This window comes from Oryctolagus cuniculus, chromosome 18 (genome assembly GCF_964237555.1).
Source record: "Oryctolagus cuniculus chromosome 18, mOryCun1.1, whole genome shotgun sequence".
NCBI lineage: Eukaryota > Metazoa > Chordata > Mammalia > Lagomorpha > Leporidae > Oryctolagus > Oryctolagus cuniculus.
In genome coordinates this window covers 64,819,255-64,837,456 of record NC_091449.1, presented here as the reverse complement: position 1 = coordinate 64,837,456, position 18,202 = coordinate 64,819,255, and the positions used below count along the sequence as shown (strand labels likewise).

At 47.3% G+C, this 18,202-nt stretch overlaps 1 protein-coding gene across 4 annotated transcripts in view; it reads right to left on the bottom strand.

Annotated features, from left to right (window-relative positions):
• The window catches only part of CDH13 (cadherin 13), a 1,467,366-nt gene that overhangs the window by 791,778 nt on the left and 657,386 nt on the right, over positions 1-18,202 (bottom strand). The window lies entirely within an intron of this gene.

Here is an 18,202-nt window from a genome sequence, read left to right as displayed (position 1 = left end):
GCAGCTTGTGTGTTTGCCCTACTAACTTTTTACCAAATTTGCGACTTTGAGAAATGAGCGGAGGTTTTAATTTCATTTCCCAAATGGAGAGGTAAGTTGATACTTCTCTTGTGGCTGCCAACAATTCATTTTGGCAATGAGATTTGGAAAATGCACAAACGGGAACAGCTGCAGCAGTTTCCATTAAGTTACAGTTAAAGAAATAACTTTGTCAGATTTTTACACCTGCTAAGAATCTCACCATGGTTTCTACGTGTGAAATTTCATTACAGAAACTGTCAATTTCCTATGATGCCTGAGTTGTTATAACTAACTTCACTTTCATACATGCAAAGGAGTGTTGTCATCTGTGAAGAATAAAGAAAATGTGGTTCTTCCATTGGAAGTCGTTTCTAAGAGGCAGCCGAAGTCCACTAGATCCTCACCACGTTCCAACGGGGTGATCATAAGCCACCAACGGCTACCGAGCACTTGAAACACAGCTAGTCCAAAAATGAGAAACTGCAGGTCAAACCTCCAAATTGAATTTTGATATATGAATAATGCAAAACATTTAATAATTATATATATTAATTTTGTGTTGAAATAACATTTTACATGTAGGGCTGAATGCACATGTTATTAACATTAACTTCACAAATTTCTTTGCATCATGGTAAAGTTTTCTACTGGAAAATTTAAAATCTGCTGCTTTAGTTTTTGTCCTAGCAAACCATTGGGACACTTTATCCAGCAGTCAAACAAACCAGGTCATAGGCTTTGGAACACAGCAGGCTTGTGCGTCAACTTTCGTTAGCTACTTTCTCTGTTGTGACTCATTTTCCCATCCCGTGTTGGTATTTTCCTTAGACCACCCTTCCAAACGAACGGCTTGTATCTGTTTCTTAAGAAACCAACTTTTGATACCAGACCTTAAACTCTTAACCACCACATGCAGGCAGTAGAAGAAAACTCATTATCATCCCCACCAGCAAACTCACAGGAGTGTACAAAAGGTTGGAAGATGGCGCTTCTCTCTAAATACCAGCCCTCCAAAATGCACTGAACCCCAAGGAAGAGGAGGCAGAATCAATCTCAGGAGGTTCACCGCGTGGCTGGCCTGAGCAACATCAGAGGAGTGGAGAGGCAAGGGCCATCACCTTGATCGACACCATCTTTCTCCATCAAAGCGGAAGGATGCTGTGGCTCCAATCCACATAGCTCTGCTCCTAGGCGTTCCCTTGTTCTGAGAGCAGGCTCTGATTGCTTCTGAAGCAATAACAATGCTGACATCCCAAGTGGCACATACCCAGAATGGGGATTCCGAAGTCAGAATAATTTCCTGGCAATTTCGTAATAGAAAAATCTATAAGCGGCCAATACTAATTTAGTTAAACAGCAAAATGGTCGAAGGTCGCCTCCAGACACCCTGTGTCTACAATTGTATGTTCGCCTTCTAACTGGCTAAGTCTGCCCTCGGATCCCAGACCAGTTAACCACCACAGGTGCTAAGGGAGATGAAGGGATACTTAGGGCAGGGATCAAGGATGGAGGGAAAGCATGGGCAAGTTAAGTTCTCCTTGCTGGCTGCCTGCAGCTTCCCCTGTCTCCTGATTCCCTGGCTGGGTCTAGGTAGGATTCTTCTAAAACTGGGTAGGGAAAAAAGAACATGGTCCACCTGCTAATTCGCAGGACGGCAGGAGTGGTAGGAGAACTCCCACAGGCAGAGTTTCATCTTTGCAAATTCTTGGGTCTACTTAACCAGTCAAAATCCAAGTGATTTGTAACATACAAGTATGTGGCACCCTGATGTGCAGAGCCTGACTTAATGAGGTGAGAACCAGTCAGATCGTTCATTCACTCACTCACTCAAGAAGTACAAATTTAATTCCTGGATTCAGCTAGGACTTTAAGGAGTTTATAGAGAAGCAATATAGTACAGCAGTTAAAAACATCAACTCCAAACTCGTTTTACTTGGCTCAAAGCTTGAGATGAATCATACAAAGAAATCAAAGCATTGCCCGGGATTAGTCAATAAATGTTGACCAGGACAGTACACGGTGTAGGAAGGGGAAGGGATGCTAACAAATTGTAACATCGTTAATGATTAATTGAAATTAAGATTCAGTGCAGGTCTCCTTGGGAGCAGGAATCGAAGCTCCTCCAGGAGTATCAAGGAAAACAGATACAGTGAAGGGGTCTTCTGCTTCCACAGCAAAGTTAAGCAAGAATCAGCTGGGGACGGGGAGACCACACACTCACCCGTCAGCCAACACACTCCTTGTTGTGCATCGGTTCTCATGTGCCTCTCTGGGTCTCAGGCAACTCATCTCTGAAACTGCAATAACCCAGACCAGCGCAGGGCTTCTTAAAAGCTGAGCATCTTCCGGTCAGTAATGACAGAGTGCTCTGGTTACTGCCGCTACCTCCTGATTTCTCAGCAGAATGCTAAAGAGTGTCAGTGTCTGAACTTGTCATGGATACACACTCTTCCATTTCACTCACACCAGGTTTGGGGACACTGTGTGAGACATCACCTTTCATTGTTGTAAGAACTACTGCCTGAAGGGGGCTGGCTCCATGGCATAGCAGTGAAGCCGCCAACTGCAGTTTCAGCATCCCATATGGGCACTGGTTCGAGTCCCAGCTGCTCCACTTCTGATCCAGCTCTCTACTATGGCCTGGGAAAGCAGTGGAAGATGGCCCAAGTCCTTGGGTCCCTGAATCTGGATGGGAGACTCGGAAGAAGCTCCTGGCTCCTCATTTCGGATTGGCCCAACTCTGGCCGTTGCAGAAATTTGGGGAATAAACCAGCAGATGGAAGAGCCCCCCCCGCTCCCACCTCTCTGTAACTCTGCCTTTCAAATAAATAAATAAATCTTTTTTAAAAAATAATCACTGCTTGGATGTCACTCCAGAACCAGGCAAGGTCTTCTCCAACATTATCAGCTGTAAAAACGCTACCTGGACAAACTTTTCCCCAAAGCTTCTCTAACTTCCCAGAATTCATGCTATGAGCACTGTCTTTACTACCACTATTACAATGGCCTTCCATGTGGTTTGTTCGTTCATTCGTTTATTTATTTATGTATGTATTTATGACAGATATAGACAGAGAGAGACAGAGAGAGAGAGAGACAGTGAGAAAGGTCTTACTTCTGTTGGTTCATTCACCAAATGGCCCCCACAGCCAGTGCTGCGCTGATCCGAAGCCAAGAGCCAGGTGCTTCCTCCTGGTCTCCCATGGGGGTGCAGGGCCCAAGCACTTGAGCCATCCTCCACTGCCTTCCCGGGCCACAACAGAGAGCTGGACTGGAAGAGGAGCAACCGGGACTAGAACCCGGCGCCTATATGGGATGCTGGTGCTGCAGGCAGACACTTAACCAAGTGAGCCATGGCGCTGGCCCCTATATGGTTCTTTTGTTCACCGATGCATAAGCTCACCAATCAAGAGGTAACCAACACCTTTTTGAAAGCATGAAAATTAGCAAATGTTAAGCTCACCAAAGCTATAATAAGAAAATAATAATAAGGCTGCTTCGAAAGCAGATTCACATTTAATACTTCAAAGTCTGAGCTGTATCAGTTCAGTACAAAGACCAATTCGGTCATGAGAACAACCCTGGGCAAGTAAGGACCCGTGGCTCAGTTTTCTCAGAGGGAAAATGGAGGCAAGAATGGTATCTTACGGGTCATTATGAGCATTTAGTTGATTGTAAAGAGCCTTCAATAGCACATGGCACATAGTAATTGCTGAGTAAATGTTTATTATTTCTCTTTTAAAAAAGCTTTATTTATTTATTTATTTATTTGAAATCAGAGTTAGAGAGAGGGAAAGACAGATAGTCCACCTGCTAGTTCATTTCCTAAATGGCTGCAATGGCCAGGGCTGGGCCAGGCCAAAGCCAGGATCTTCAAGGTCTGCAATGTAGATGCAGGGGCCCAAGCACTTGGGCCATTCTCTATTGCTTTCCCAAGCATATTGACAGAGAATCGGATAAAAAAATAGAGCAGCCGGGTCTCAGACCGGTGCCCATATGTGATGTTGGCAGTAGCTTTACCCAGTATGCCCCAATGTGGGCCTTTATTGTTATTTCTAGGTATCATGCGTAAATCAATACATGACTCACTATATTCTCCATTAGGACCTGTTAGGCCACTGAGGCACAGTTAACCCCACACCCGATGAAACTGTGCGCAATCTAAATTCCAGTGGAACATTCAATGCCCAGCAAAGCCCCACACCCGAGACATACCAAACTGCTAAGACAACGCACCATAAACTTCACCACGAAGCTTTTCCGCACATCCCCCACTCAACTTATCAGGGTCCAGGTGACAGCATCTGCACATCCAGCTAACCACCCTTCCCCAACAAGCAGCTTACGAAGGGACTCCAAGGGCCAGTGTTGTGGTCTAACAAGTTACGCCAAACCGTAACGGATGCTCCACTTCCAACCCAGCTCCCTGCTGACGGCCTGGGAAAGCAGCCGAAGATGGCCAACGTGTTTGGGCCCTGTACCCGTGTGGGAGACCCAGGAGAAGCTCCCGGCTCCTGGCTTCAGCCTGGCCCTGTCCTGGCTGTTGCTGCCACTGGGGGAATGAACAAGCAGACAGTAGTGCTTGCTCTCACTCTAACTCTACTTTTCAAATCATTTTTCTAAAGGAGGGACTCTGCCCACTGCCCAAACAGAATGAAGCCTGACCTCAACCCCCCGGCCTCTGCCCAGGCAGGCTGAACCCACACTGTCTTTACCACCTATTCTGCCCCTCGTACAATAAAAGCCTTTTCTGTTTTAACTGCTCATCTCCTCTGAAAAGAAAAAAAGAAAAGAAAAGAAAAATTCTAAACCATCACATTCTCCAATACAGGTGCTGATAAACAGTACAGAAGTATGAATCTGGTGCTTCTATGACCGAGCTATTTTGTGGACAGACTGTGCTCAGGTGACCTACAGAGAAGCAGCAGGGGCCAGAATCCTGGCAGAAAGGATCAGGGGGCATTTGCATCTCACCAGCAGCCACAGGACAAGCACCCCGGCACCCCGGGTGACTCAGAAGTGCTAGGCTTCTGTAGGAAGCTTTGCAGGGGAGCTCAGAGCCCCAAACCCCACAGAAGAGCCAACGCCCTCAACTTAGACCTGGACAGCAAATCTTTCGTCACTCTCTTTGCACCTGGTTCTCTTTTGAGAACCTTCTCTCTCAAAAAGAAAGGCTTTATGTTTATCCTGACAGGTACTGAGTCAAGAACATAGCCAACTTCGGAGCTTGCTTCCAAAGAACTCTCTCTCTCCTGGACGCAGGTTGCCAGCTGGCAGCACGAGAGGGGGATGTGGCAGCAGAGGTGGTTAGTTTCGGCAGAGCTGTCTGTCACTGAGTTAGATTATCCTGTTACACAGAAGTGCCTCTCCAAGCTGTCCTATAGAAACAGCCCCTTCTCACTTACACAGTTCTGCCATCCAAGTCGGTAGTTTCAGCTTTAGATGCCAGAAATAAGCTACGAGAGTGGAGAATTCCCCCGTGGACCCTGCCTCGGGCTGTGGGCTCCACTGCAGTAATTTCAGGGGCCAAACCCTCTCCAACAGAATGGGGGTGGAAGGGTTCTCCCCACTTCTAGGTCTGGCTCTTGAAAGGACACATGAGATACCTTGTCTACGGAGCAAGGACTGCCCAGATGTCACCCAATACAAAGAATCCAGAAATCGGTCACTGTGGAAAGAACGGAGCCCAGGAGTGCCACCCAACAAGGACTGCCCACACAATACCCGGGCCATCACTGAGACATAGGTGTCTATCATAGCAGTGAGCCTGGCATACTCTCAGTACGCTAAGCACAGAGAAAACTGCCCAAGTCGTCCACTCCAGTGACATCATGGGTGCCTCCCAGTGGCCAGTGAGAAATTCCGGGACCCAAGCAAAGCATCACACGTAGTCTTCAAAGCAACTTCAAATGAAAAGTGGGAGACTTCCTGCCACCAATAATGATCTCAGCAGGCTCCGGACAACCTCAATCTCATCCTCTCTCAAGCCAGCTCCAAAAGGGCATTTTTCCAAACGAACTTGCTGGGGTCCCCTGGCTCTTGTTGCCTTCCTTTCACAGCCTCACCCCGCTTTCTGCAGTTAGTGGAGATGGACAGTTACTTTATCCAGGCAACAAAACACTTCAGGTTTATTCTTGTCAAAGTCAGTCTACAGGAATCCGTCTGAATGGTCTTAGATTGGTGGGGGGAAGAAAGCTACTATCTCTCACTCGCAGGATATAAAACTGTTACAGCAATATATTTTGATTGATTCTTTATCCTGCCAGGGACCAAAAACAGACAGCTCTAAGATTCATAAAGGCGCATCGACTGCAGGCAAAGCTTGGAGAAAAGCCACAATTCCAAGACACACATGTATGCACACACACACACACACACACACGACATCCTCCCTGCGAGTGCTACCCCGTGTTGCCTGTATTCCCACTGAGTCTGGATTCCTTAAAATGTTCCTGGTGTTTCGTAGCCCCAGGACACAAAACACCTGCCACTTTCTTTCCCATTAAGGTAACAGACACCTAGAGATGATTTCGTGATTCTTGGGGAGATAAAGGCGGAGGACACTTGGGTCTGGTGAGAACAGTTGCCTTCAAACTCAATTTGAAACCAGCACCCCAGAGCTTATTTCCAATTGAATGCTACCCAACAGCCTCCCTTCAAATGCTTTTAAGGGAAGCTGTATGTATCTAGAAAAGTGTAACACAACAAATCCAAGCTAACCTGAGCCCCAAGTCTGACTCTGTGGACATTTCTCCAACTTTTGACAAATTATCTGACCTGGAAGAGGGTTTGTGTTCTCTTCCGTAGGCTGAAACTAAGACCATCCCCAGCCCACAGCTGATATGGAGGCCACAAGGAGACACTACAACAGCGCAGACAGAATAATGGTCCCCCAAACGGGTCCTCATCCGAACCTCACAAGCTGTGGTCGTGTCAAGTTACGCACATGCCAAAGGGAGAGCTAAGGTTGGTCATCGGTTAATCTTGACACTGAATCATTAGCTTTGCTATGCCCGTAGACTCGATCTAACCACAGAGGATCTCTGAATGGAGCAGAAAACGTCAGAGAAAGAGGCGTGAGGATGGAAGCAAGGGTAGGCTGCTGTGTGAGGGGACTCGACCCGGCATCACTGGCTCTGAAGATGAACACGGAGCCGAGTCGAGAAGGTGCACAGCCCGTGGAAGCTGGAGCAGGCAAACACATGGAGACTCCCGAAAGGCAGCCGGCCCTGCCGGAGCCTCGGCCCCTGCCCAGCCAGACTCACCTTGGACTTGTGCTCTCCAGACTGTACGCTAAAACCTCTGCGCTGAGCGGTGTCTTAGAGGAGTCACAGGAGGCACACGCCGTCCTGCTACCGCACTGGCCCCACCACGCACACTCAGAAGACAGATCCTTTTCTTCCAGTGGATTTAAACAAACTGATGGAGAAGGAGAAACAGAAGAGGAACAGAGGGAGGGAGGGTGGAGGAGAAACTCAGGGCAGGAGGGACAGAGGAGGAGAGGGGGCCATGAGTGTGGGGCCCTCCGACAGGCGCCAGAGTCAGCGTCCGGCGCGTCATCAGGCACGGCGCCTTCTCTTTCATCTCAGGATCGTTCCTGAGATGGGGCGCTATGAGCTTCTGATGTGAGAGGCTCAGGTGTCCACGTTTCATAAATTCTCTTGCTCAAAACCTGAAGCCTCCACTATGTGCCTGGCTCTGGGCTACGTGTTGGGGGTGGAGAAATGAACAAAGTTTCCTGTGTCTCCTTCCAAACACACACCGGCACTGGTTCTCATCCCAGGCTCACATTTTAGGGAAACAGGCCCCACGTATGAGTTTCATCCTGCCGCTGTGACAAAGCACCACAATCTAACTGGCTCACACCCAGCAGTCATGATGCCAGCACCAAGGAGTACCTGGGTCAGCTTCTTAGCTCTGTATTACAGCTTCCTGTCAACCCAGGCTCTGGCAGGCAGCAGGTCATGGTTCAGCACTCATGGGCAAACCTAGGTGGATTTCACACCCCTCCCCCGGCTCCAGCCTGGCGCAGTGCTGGCCACGCTGGGTATCTGGGGAGTGAACCAGGAGTGACAGCTCTTTCTGTCCATCTCTGTCTCTCTTCTTTTCAAACAAGCTCTAACGTTCAAGGCAGGTCTGCAGCACCGTGTTCCTTCAACACCACCTGTTCGCTTTGGCTTGCCAGCTTGCCTGCGCAGATCCTCAGCTACTGACCTCCCCCTTCCTTCGGCAAAGCGAGACTTCCCCCTGTCAGTTTCTCACCGTCTCTCTGCCCCCACAGCCACACTGCTGACTCCAAGTCTGACTCGCGACTGGCCCAGGTAAGGACGACTGTGGTTACCTACACTCACCTCAGTCATCCACAGGAGAGACACACATCCTGGAAGCCAGGGCAAGCACAGACTGAGGGAATCACTGTGCGTCTATCACAGCCCACAAGGATCCCAGAAGAGAGGAAAGTTTCATGCATGCCACTGTGTCATCCAAGATGTCCAAGCGTGAGCCATTCCGTGGTTACCCACGTTTCTGACAAAATTTACACGTGAAACCAGGAAGACGTAAACGAAGACCTCACGGGTGGAGAACAGCTATGCATCCAGGCCCGATGTTGTGTCAATTTCACAACGAGAGGGTGACCTTTTCTTGCTTAGAAACAATTATCAAATCCTTCTTGGCCTTGCTGTGAAGTGGAACATTTTATTCTGACCCCACAGCTCTCAACACTGTCTTCTCCGCCAGACATCAGGCAAGATGTCAGATTTGCCATCACATGGAAAGGTTTTTATTAATTATCTTTCTGACACAAAGTCCTTTTTGCAATTTACTTTTTCACAGTAGGAAAAAAATCTTCTATTGAACTAAATGTCTATCTCGTTAGTTTTTTTTCCCCTGCTAAGGTACTTATTCTAAAAAGTTCCCGAAAAGAATAAACCAAGCAAAAATTGCTGTTGAAGGCAAAGAATTGATTGTGTTAAGCCGCACTCCACGTATCTTCTCCAGGGACACAGTGTTAAATATATGCATATTTTCTTTAAAAGCTGCCTGATATGCAGTTAAAAATTTTCCCCCAACACTCACAAGGAATCACAGCTACTGCTCCTTAAATGCTAAGCAATCATTTTAAACCACTCATTGGCTGACGTAAGTAATAGCTATCGAGAGCCTACTTTATGACAAGATATATACAAATTAGTAAGATAAAGCTTCTACCTTCAAGGAATACAGAGCATTGCAGAGACTGACAGGTAAATGTCTTTAAAATAGAAGAAAATTGTACGTTTACAGATGAAGTAACTAATCTGGTAGAAAGAGCAGAAAGGAGGGTGCGGTGAGCTCAGTGTCACTGGAAGGGTACGTCGCTAGAGAAGGAACTGCCCCAGACCACCCAGTTCAGACGCTCACACGAGTTTTAAACATGTCCAGTGTGAAGGCCTACAAAGGATGGCACGACCTGGACTTCAGTGCGGCTACTGGTTCTGAATCAGAAAGACTCAGGTGGGGCTGGCGCTGTGGCACAGTGAGTTAAAGCCCCAGCCTGCAGCACTGGGTGCCGGTGCAAGTCCCGGCCGCTCCTCTTCCAATCCAGCTCTCTGCTATGGCCTGGGAAAGCAGCAGAAGATGGCCCAACTCCTTGGGCCCCTGCACCTGCATGGGAGACCCAGGAGAGGCTACTGGTTCCTGGCTTTGGATCAGCTCAGCTCTGGCTGTTGTGATCATCTGGGGACTGAACCAGTGGATGGAAGTCCTCTCTCCTTCTCTGTAACTCTTTCAAATAAATAAATAATTCTAAAAAAAAAAAAAGGTCGCTGTCTTTCAAATAAATAAAAAAGACTCGTATGTCTCAAGACAGAGAACTGATGATTTAAAAATTCCATGTTTTCTTTGATAACTTGGCTTTAAAAAGCCAAGAATTTCTGAGAGGAAACTAGAAAGTAATTTGCCACTTTTTTTTTTTTTTTTTTTGCTTCCCATTTCTACAGCAGCAAGATAGGAATACATGTAAGTGGAATGCAAGGTAGACTCGGGTATAAAGGGAGATCCTGGTTAAGTGTTTAGCAACCGCTGTCCAAAGAAGCAGCACCTTGGTTTGTGGCATTTGCCGAGGTGCATGTTGTCAGTGTTCTCATCATGGCCGGGGGGCATTGCCATCTAAGTCACTGGCTGAGAAGCCACGTTGACGCCAAGCTCTCACGAGTGCCGCAGCTCCGGCATGGAATGGAGCACGCCAGCTCGGAATCCTGGGCCATCAGAACCAAGAACTTCCCTGGACTCTTGTGGGGCCCCACGAGTACAAAGCACCGTGATACAAAGTGTCCGCCTTCCTTCTTCTGGGACATTTTGTCACAGGCGATGACAACAGCCTGGGGAACCCTTCTACTAATGGAACAAAAGAGGCCACCACAAATCGGTGTCATAGGAAGAGAAAATGCAGTGAGTCCTTCATTTGTGACTGTGTATCAAATACTGCTCCTGATGCTTTATCCAGAGTTCTACCTCCGCATAATCAATTTGGCCTTGAAAGTCTGTCTGCAGCACCATGCTAGTGTTCAGAACACAGACGTGCTGGCCACGCTAGCAGCCCCTAGTGGACTAGTCTACATAGACTTTGTTCTAAGGGAAACTGGTCTCTAACAAAGGGGTTTCAAATGACAGTGGCCTGCAGGTCCCAAATGGGCATTATATCTGTAAGATGTCCTTCGGTCTGTAGAGTCATTGCTAACACTAATTATCAGCGATGTCCACAAAGTAGCTGGATTGGAGACAGCACTGAGGTTGGACCAGGCAGGACAACGCCTACAGAAGTCGAGGTTGTCCTCTTGCTAATTGTTTTGTCTCCAGGTGAACCTGGTCCATACGAGTTCCATCTGCCTGTTACCCTCCCAGCCACACGGCTGTTTGCCTTATATCAATTTGGGTTTCTCTTTGTATCTTCATATAGATTGCTCTTACACCCAGGCATTTACACACCCTTCCTGCTACCACCCCCAGCCCCCAGCACCAGGGGTACAGCCCCCCATCTGCTAGTGTTCATGGAACACGTCATGGAGAAGTCGCTTGTGTTATGGCAAACCCCCCGTCACTGTGTGACGTCTCCAGTGCCCCCTTCTTAAAACTGCTTCCCTATTTCCTGTCTTCCTGACACAGAAGCTCCACGTGGCTTGCTCTGTCACTCGGTATTCTCTTTCAGGGCATGAGGCCCTTCCTCTTCAGCTCACTTGTTCAAGGGCAGAGGCATTTTAGGGCAAAAGAAGAGGTTTACTGATGTTCTCTCAGCCTGAGCACACCCACCCCCACCCCCAGCTCCCCAGCAGTGTCCAACCAGTGTCATCTTCTCTCACCTCCTAAGCCTACTTCCCACTAAAAATATAAACAAAGTAAGGCTTATCTGGATGCAAATGGATTAAGTCAAGTCTCTGCTACCATCATTACAGCATTAAATTTAAGGATGGATAAGCCAGTCTCTTCTCCCCATCAAGCAAACACTAGTCAGATTTTTGAACTGAGAAGAAAGAAAACATTTGAGCTACAACACTTTGAAAGAATATATATATATATATATATATATATATATATTACATATAAACTCATGTCTACTGGATCCCAGAAGTTCAATTACCTGAAATTTCATGAGTCAGTCCTCTGGATATTTTCAGCCCAAGTTGGATTAATTCAGTATTTCAAAGTGCCTGCTAATCCTCCTGCTCTTTCAAAGTAAGTGCTTTTGGGAAAATAGCCTATCTCCACCATAGCAAAAGTTGGAGAAGAAGGAATCTTCAAAAAGTATGAAAACCATGAGGCTGTGAAGGGCCTCCCCACTAGCCTGAGATGTTACACTACAGTCTCTGCAGAGCCAAACGGCAGCTACAGACTTTCTGCAAGGGAGAATGAGGCCTATCGGAGAGACACACTGTGATGGCTGCAGCCCCTGGACGGGACCCCCCAGCAAGAGGACCCTTAGAAGTGTGTGCCTGTTTCCCCAACTTCACTCAAGCACCTTTTTGCTGTAGCTGATTTTGCTCTGCACCCTGTCACTGAAATACTCCATAGCCATGAAGTTATCTATGGGCTGAATCCCTGAGTCACTCCAGGGACTCACCCGCGACACCCGTGGTGACTGCACATTTATTCAGTCTGTGTACACAAACCAGGGGAAGCAGTGGGCCCAGACTTTTCCCTGGAATCCCCACTACCCGTCGCTGAGGTAGACAGTCTCTGCCCATCCTCACCACTGCTGTCTTCCAGACCAGAGTCTCGGCAGGACCCTCAAGGTCAACCAGCAGAGCCCGACAGGCTACTAGGGACTCTAACTGCCCATGCTACCATTCCCCACGGTGTCCACACAGCCTGCAAGAAGCACGGGGATATTTTGGCCTGCTTGTTTGACCTGCAACCCAACGGGTAGCCCATCTAAAGACTAATCTATTTTCTCATGAAATGCTTCAGCAAAACTCATTCAAGCTCCCGCCTCTTAATCTTGATAGTGGATGTGAGCCTATGTTATAAGAAAGACTATTAAGATTTGGCAATAAGATTTTTCAAGGATGATAAATATCCCTTTAAAGGCACTGCATATCCACTGAATAACTCTGTCCTGAAAATGAAAGTCACACTTGGAGAATGGAGGGGTGGGTTATGAAAATGTAAATTAGAGCGACTTTATTGGCTGAGCTGAATTCAGCCCGTCTCGTCACAGAGAAGTGTGAGTTGGGTAGGCTGCTAATAAGCCACGTTAGGGGCATAAGCAAATGCAGAAGCTCATGATGGCCCACGCTGTCTGCTCGTTCAAAGGCAACCACGGAAAATGCCAAGACGCTATCATTTCCATTATTCCAGTCTTCATTTGTGCTCTTTTTTGAAAGTAAAGATTTCTTGAGGCCTGACCTCCTTTCTCACCACCTTGGTCTGAGATTACTTTGGGCAACATACTCAGGTGAACACCTTCAAATAATTACAATTGTCTCTTATTTTAATGCTCACTTTTATTTATAGAAAGCAATATTGATTTCTCATTAGTGGTAATGATGGAAAATTTCCTTTCTAAATATGTTTGTGCAACATAGTATATTGATGGTAGCGGAAGAGTAAAAAAACCATAATTTTTAAAAAAATCTTATAAAATAGGTTGGAGAAACCATGAACTGGACAACTTATCTGGGAAGGTCTGTACAAAGGTAGGTTCAACCAGAGGAGAGCAAGAGGCCTGTCAGAATCAGGAGAAAATGAAGTTTTACTCAATTACAGAGCTGCGGTTTTCAAAGTGTGGTCTCCAGACACACGACTTTCATGTCACCTGTGACCTGGCTAGACACACGGAGGCTCTGGCCCAGAAACTCCGGCTGCAGGACCCAACAATTTGCATTTCTCGTAGCCCCTGACTGGTTCCAACGCCTGTTCCAGTTTCATGGCATAAGATGATTTGCCATTCAACCACTCATTTAATCAATACATGTGAGTGAAGCATTTGTCAAATGCAAAGTTCATAGTCAACTCACAGCCTTGAAAAGCCACAGAGGAAGGAGCCATGTTAAACATTGTGCTAAAGACACACGGCGCGTGCTGTGAGGGAATCAAGGGCAATTTCCAGGCACCAGGCCCGAGCGAATTAGGCTTTGCCATACAAGGAGGCTCAAGGGCCCAGAGCCACGACCTCCCGGAGCTTCTGAGGGGGAGACTTCCTGCTGTGAGCAAGATACACTCATTTTATTCTCATGCACTGATGGCTCTGATGAGACTCCAGCCAAGAATCCAATGTCCTTGGCCTGCTGGAGGGCAGCAGGCATTCGGATAGATCGTCACAGCAGGGCAGTTCCGGCCTCCTCTTGTGTGGGAGCTCAGACAAGGGGGCACCTGGTCACCCTGCTGATGGACAGAGCACATCCTCACCATGGAGGAACCTGGGGCCGGACACACCTACCGGCCTCTTGCCAGTTAGGGTGGATTGATAAATGATAGCACCAGGCTGAGGCCAGAGAGCCGAGCCACTTTTCCCAGGCAGCACACCAAGGGGATCCACTGGGGTAGGGGTGGGGGTGGGGCGCTGTTGATGGCATTGAATACAGTCCCTGCACCTAAAGTTGGGGCAGCCTTGGAGTGTAAAGCCAGGCGTTTCGTGATCTTGAAAGAGAGGAAGAGACAGATTTATAACAGAGCTTTTGCTGTGAGTTCTGGAAGGAGCATAAATAGGTCTCCACTCTATAGAGCTACATCATCCAACACAGCACCCATCACTCCCAAGGGCCCATTCAACACCTAAAATGCAGCGAGCCCTAATTAGGAGGTGCCGTTAAGTTCAAAATGCAGGCTGGGTTTCAAAGACTCAGTTTGAAAACAGATGGTACATAATTTTTTTCTGTTGACTACACATCAAAATATGTAAGGCTAAAGAGAATATATTACAGTCAATGTCACCTATTTCCTTCTATTCCTTTTAGGTTGGCTAACAAAAAATTTAAGATTATTTATGTCATTCAGTTTACTCCAAAGCAGACGTCTGCAAACTTTTCTTACTGGGCAAGGTGGTCAGCATTTTAGGCCTTCTGGGCAGGGGGCAAAAGTCAGGGTACAATGAAGACACATCAGCACTGAAAATGGTACTGCATAAAAAGGTAGACACCCTTCTTGGTTTGTGGGCCATCTCCAGGCAGGTAGTAGCCTGGCTGTGACTCACAGATCAGTCTGCAAATGCCTGCTCTAGAGCAAGGTGCTGCTTGGCGCCTCCAGCGTACCATCCAGGCACCCAAGCGGCCCCGCCTCTGTGGAGCCAGCTGAGCCAACAGTCTCAGAGCCAAAGCTGGTCAGCTGCTAAAAGGCAAGACGGAACTTGAGCCAAGGTTTGTGTGGCTGTAGAGTTCAGGTTGTTTTTGTTACGATTTGTGGAGGGTGAACCAACAGCAAAGGAAGACCTTTCTCTCTGTCTCCCTCTCTCACTGTCCACTCTGCCTGTCAAAAAAAAAAAAAAAAAGATAGATTATGGTGGGGGAGGGAGGGAGGCAAGAGACACGGGGAGAGAAAGAGATCTGCTATCTACCAGTTTATTCCCCAAATGGCCACAAGGGACGTGGCGGGGCCAGACCCAAGCCGGGAGCCTGGAATTCCATCCAGGTCTCCCATGTGGGTGGCAGAGGCCAGGTACCTGGGCCATCTTCTGCTTTCCCAGGGACATCAGCAGGGAGCTGGACTGGAAGAAGAGCAGCCAAGACTGTAAATGGTGCTCAGAGTGGGTGGCTTGACCCAGCACACCACAACGCCTGCCCCGAAGTTCATGTTCGTGATCACCAAGCCTCATTTGTGAGAGGCGCCCTGTGATTTTCGCCTCTTCTGATTCTTAGGGCTGTGTGCCTATGTCAGGCCTGACAGCATGCTTGGTCCCAACTAGATGTTCTTTGGATGAATAAACAAAAGGAACAGATGGCCAACTGGGGCCTCGTGGTGGGGTCGAAATCTCTCCCCTGCCTCTTGCAAATGGCCAGGGTTTGACTGTATCTCAGCTACCCAATGCAGGCCGTTTTTCACATCCAAGTCACAGACCTTTAAGCTCATGTATAAGATATGTGCAGCCCATGAGGTGAGAAGAACAGATCTCCAAGAGTACAACAGCAAGAATTGTTTTCTGTGCATCAGGAGTTAATTCCCCGATGCCGATGGTTATTAATAATATAAGAAATACAAAGCCGTCGGAGCCTATCTTCCGAGAGCAGACGAGCCGGTTAGTGCTGAATCGAGAAAATTATTATTTATTAAGAATGAGATAGTCACAGGCCAGTGACTAATCCTGATTGGGTTCACAGACAATCCCCCACCCACAAAGTGAGTAATACATTTCTGCTGAAAGGTGTTTTGTTAAATACAAAATGCCAAAGGCATTATTATTCATCGCTCTGGGCTCACTCCTAGGATCCTTTCGCATTACAATTGCAGAGACTATGAAGGGACCCTCACCACTGATGGCCCCCGTTTTCTGTCCCAGAAGCTGCTGTAAGGCGCGTCCCTTGTCCCTTGAGAATTCTGTGTGACAAAGCTGGAGTGGACTGCAGACAGATTCCAGGGAATTGTTCGGTTGGCAGTAGGCTATTCCTTGGACACGGAGAAAAACAGGGACCAGGAGAATGGTATCATTTTGTCTCCATTTACTGTGACGGCAGCACAAAGCCTTTGAGGGACCCAGGGGGGACCAGAAGGGATACATTAGGAGCATATTTTCCAAACTTAGCATCTGACGATGGCGTCAGCCCAGGGGATCAGAATGACACAGCCAAAGGCCACTGTGTCCTTGGAATCACTGGAGACTTTGGTGTCAGTCAAGCCTGGCTTTGAATCTTCATGCCATCGTCTGTTCTCTCCACAACTACCAGGAATGCACTTTTTCCTCCAGGGCTGCTGCTTGGTGCATCCATGAAAAGGGTGACAAGGAGTGGAAAGATCAAGAACCAGACACATTCGTGTGTGCAGCACATAGCAAGGAAGCGCTGCGTAATTACTCACATTACAGCCATCGGAAATCAGAAACCCCTGAGTATCTTGGACCTTTGGTTGGTACCTAGATCACAGAAGGCTCCTGGGAGGTGGATCCGGTCCCCTGTCCTCTCACGTCAGTCTCCCTCTGCAGCCATCTTTCAGGACAGACTGACTCATCTCAGGGTCAGGCAGGCATAATTCTAGGATTTCGAGTGTGCAGCCTGTCTTTCCAGGGCACACCTGCACCAGACACGGCTGATCCACTGCTGCCCTTCTTTGATGCTGGCTGGCTAACAGCAGAATCCTTCCTAACACAGCCCTCAGCAACTGCCACCAAATAGCTGGGGCTGTCCCCCAAGTCACGATCAGCGAATCTGCCCTGGTGCTGTCGCATTCATAAACCACCTCTGCGCTGGGCTCCTGGCAGAGGCTCAATAACTTTATCTTCTACTCTTTGTTTCACTTGTACAGCGTTGATGGATTTAGATGTACGATCTATTGTAACCTAGCAATCTTCCCCAAATTGTTACCGTCTTTTGTTGGTGGTAGTTGAACAGAGTGTAAGATTCACGTTTTACTGTGAGTTTTGCACGTAATTTATAAATCTAATTGTAACCATGGATACCAACAACCAGCTTTACATAGCCTATAAGGAAGCTCGGGACCCTACATTGTCTGATTTTCACTTGGATTTTTGCAACCATGTTGACAGAGCAATAAGGAGGGGCAGGCGGTAGAAGACTAGGTGTTGAAAATACACATCTGAGTCTCAAGTTTCTATTTGTTCTTTTAAAACTACAAGAGACAATGTAGTCATTAGCGTTGTGATGTAAGCTCTAGATAGGGCAAAACGTATTTTCTCATCAGTGCCATCTTCATAATTAATAGCCAAAATTCTGCCATTTATAAGGAATTAAGATAAACAATGGTTTAATGAGATTTCACTAGGCCGCTTGCTAGCATTCAATCAAGTATTATTTTCAATGTGTGAAAAATGTCTCCTTGACTCTTAATGCATTTAGGGTCAACAGTAGCATCTTCATACATAAAAGATTCCTCAGCTTTCAAAGAAGAGGTAATTATAAGATATGGGTCACACTGAAGGTCCACGATCTGTGTAACTTCTATTCTAATTAATTTATCATATATGTGATTTTGCTTTGGCTTCCAAGTGTTGATCTTTTATAGCAACCATGTTCCACGTGATAATGAGCTTTATCCGTTCAGAAGGTCATTCTTAATATAATTTCACCATCAGGAGAGGCAGCCTATGAGCATGGGTGACCCTGCTTCAGGAAAAGGCACTTGGCAATGTCTTGGTCTGGTTTTGCCCTTGGTTGTTATTTTAAAACCAACAGGTCGAGGCTCTTGGACAAAAGGTGAGAAATTCAATTAATCGTTAGGAAGCTGTCCTCCCAACGCCAGCCCCGTGGAAGCGTGTGGATCAGCAGAAACTTTGTATCTGAGGATCGGTGCCCCTTCCGCTTCATCACTGAAATGACCTAGGTTTTGGCTATGGCTGCCCCGACTTGTGCCGATTTGAGGCTGTTTCTTCTTTGGCAGCAGCGATCTCAGCTGGTCCCCTGACCTCAGCCACCTCCTCATCACTGGAAACCTTTATGTTGTGGGAGTTGTTTCCTTAGGATGGATGCTTCTCCTTCCTTCAAAGAGTTTGGACTCCTGAGCAAACTGCAGTTATTAAGTAACGGTGATATTATTCCCCAAG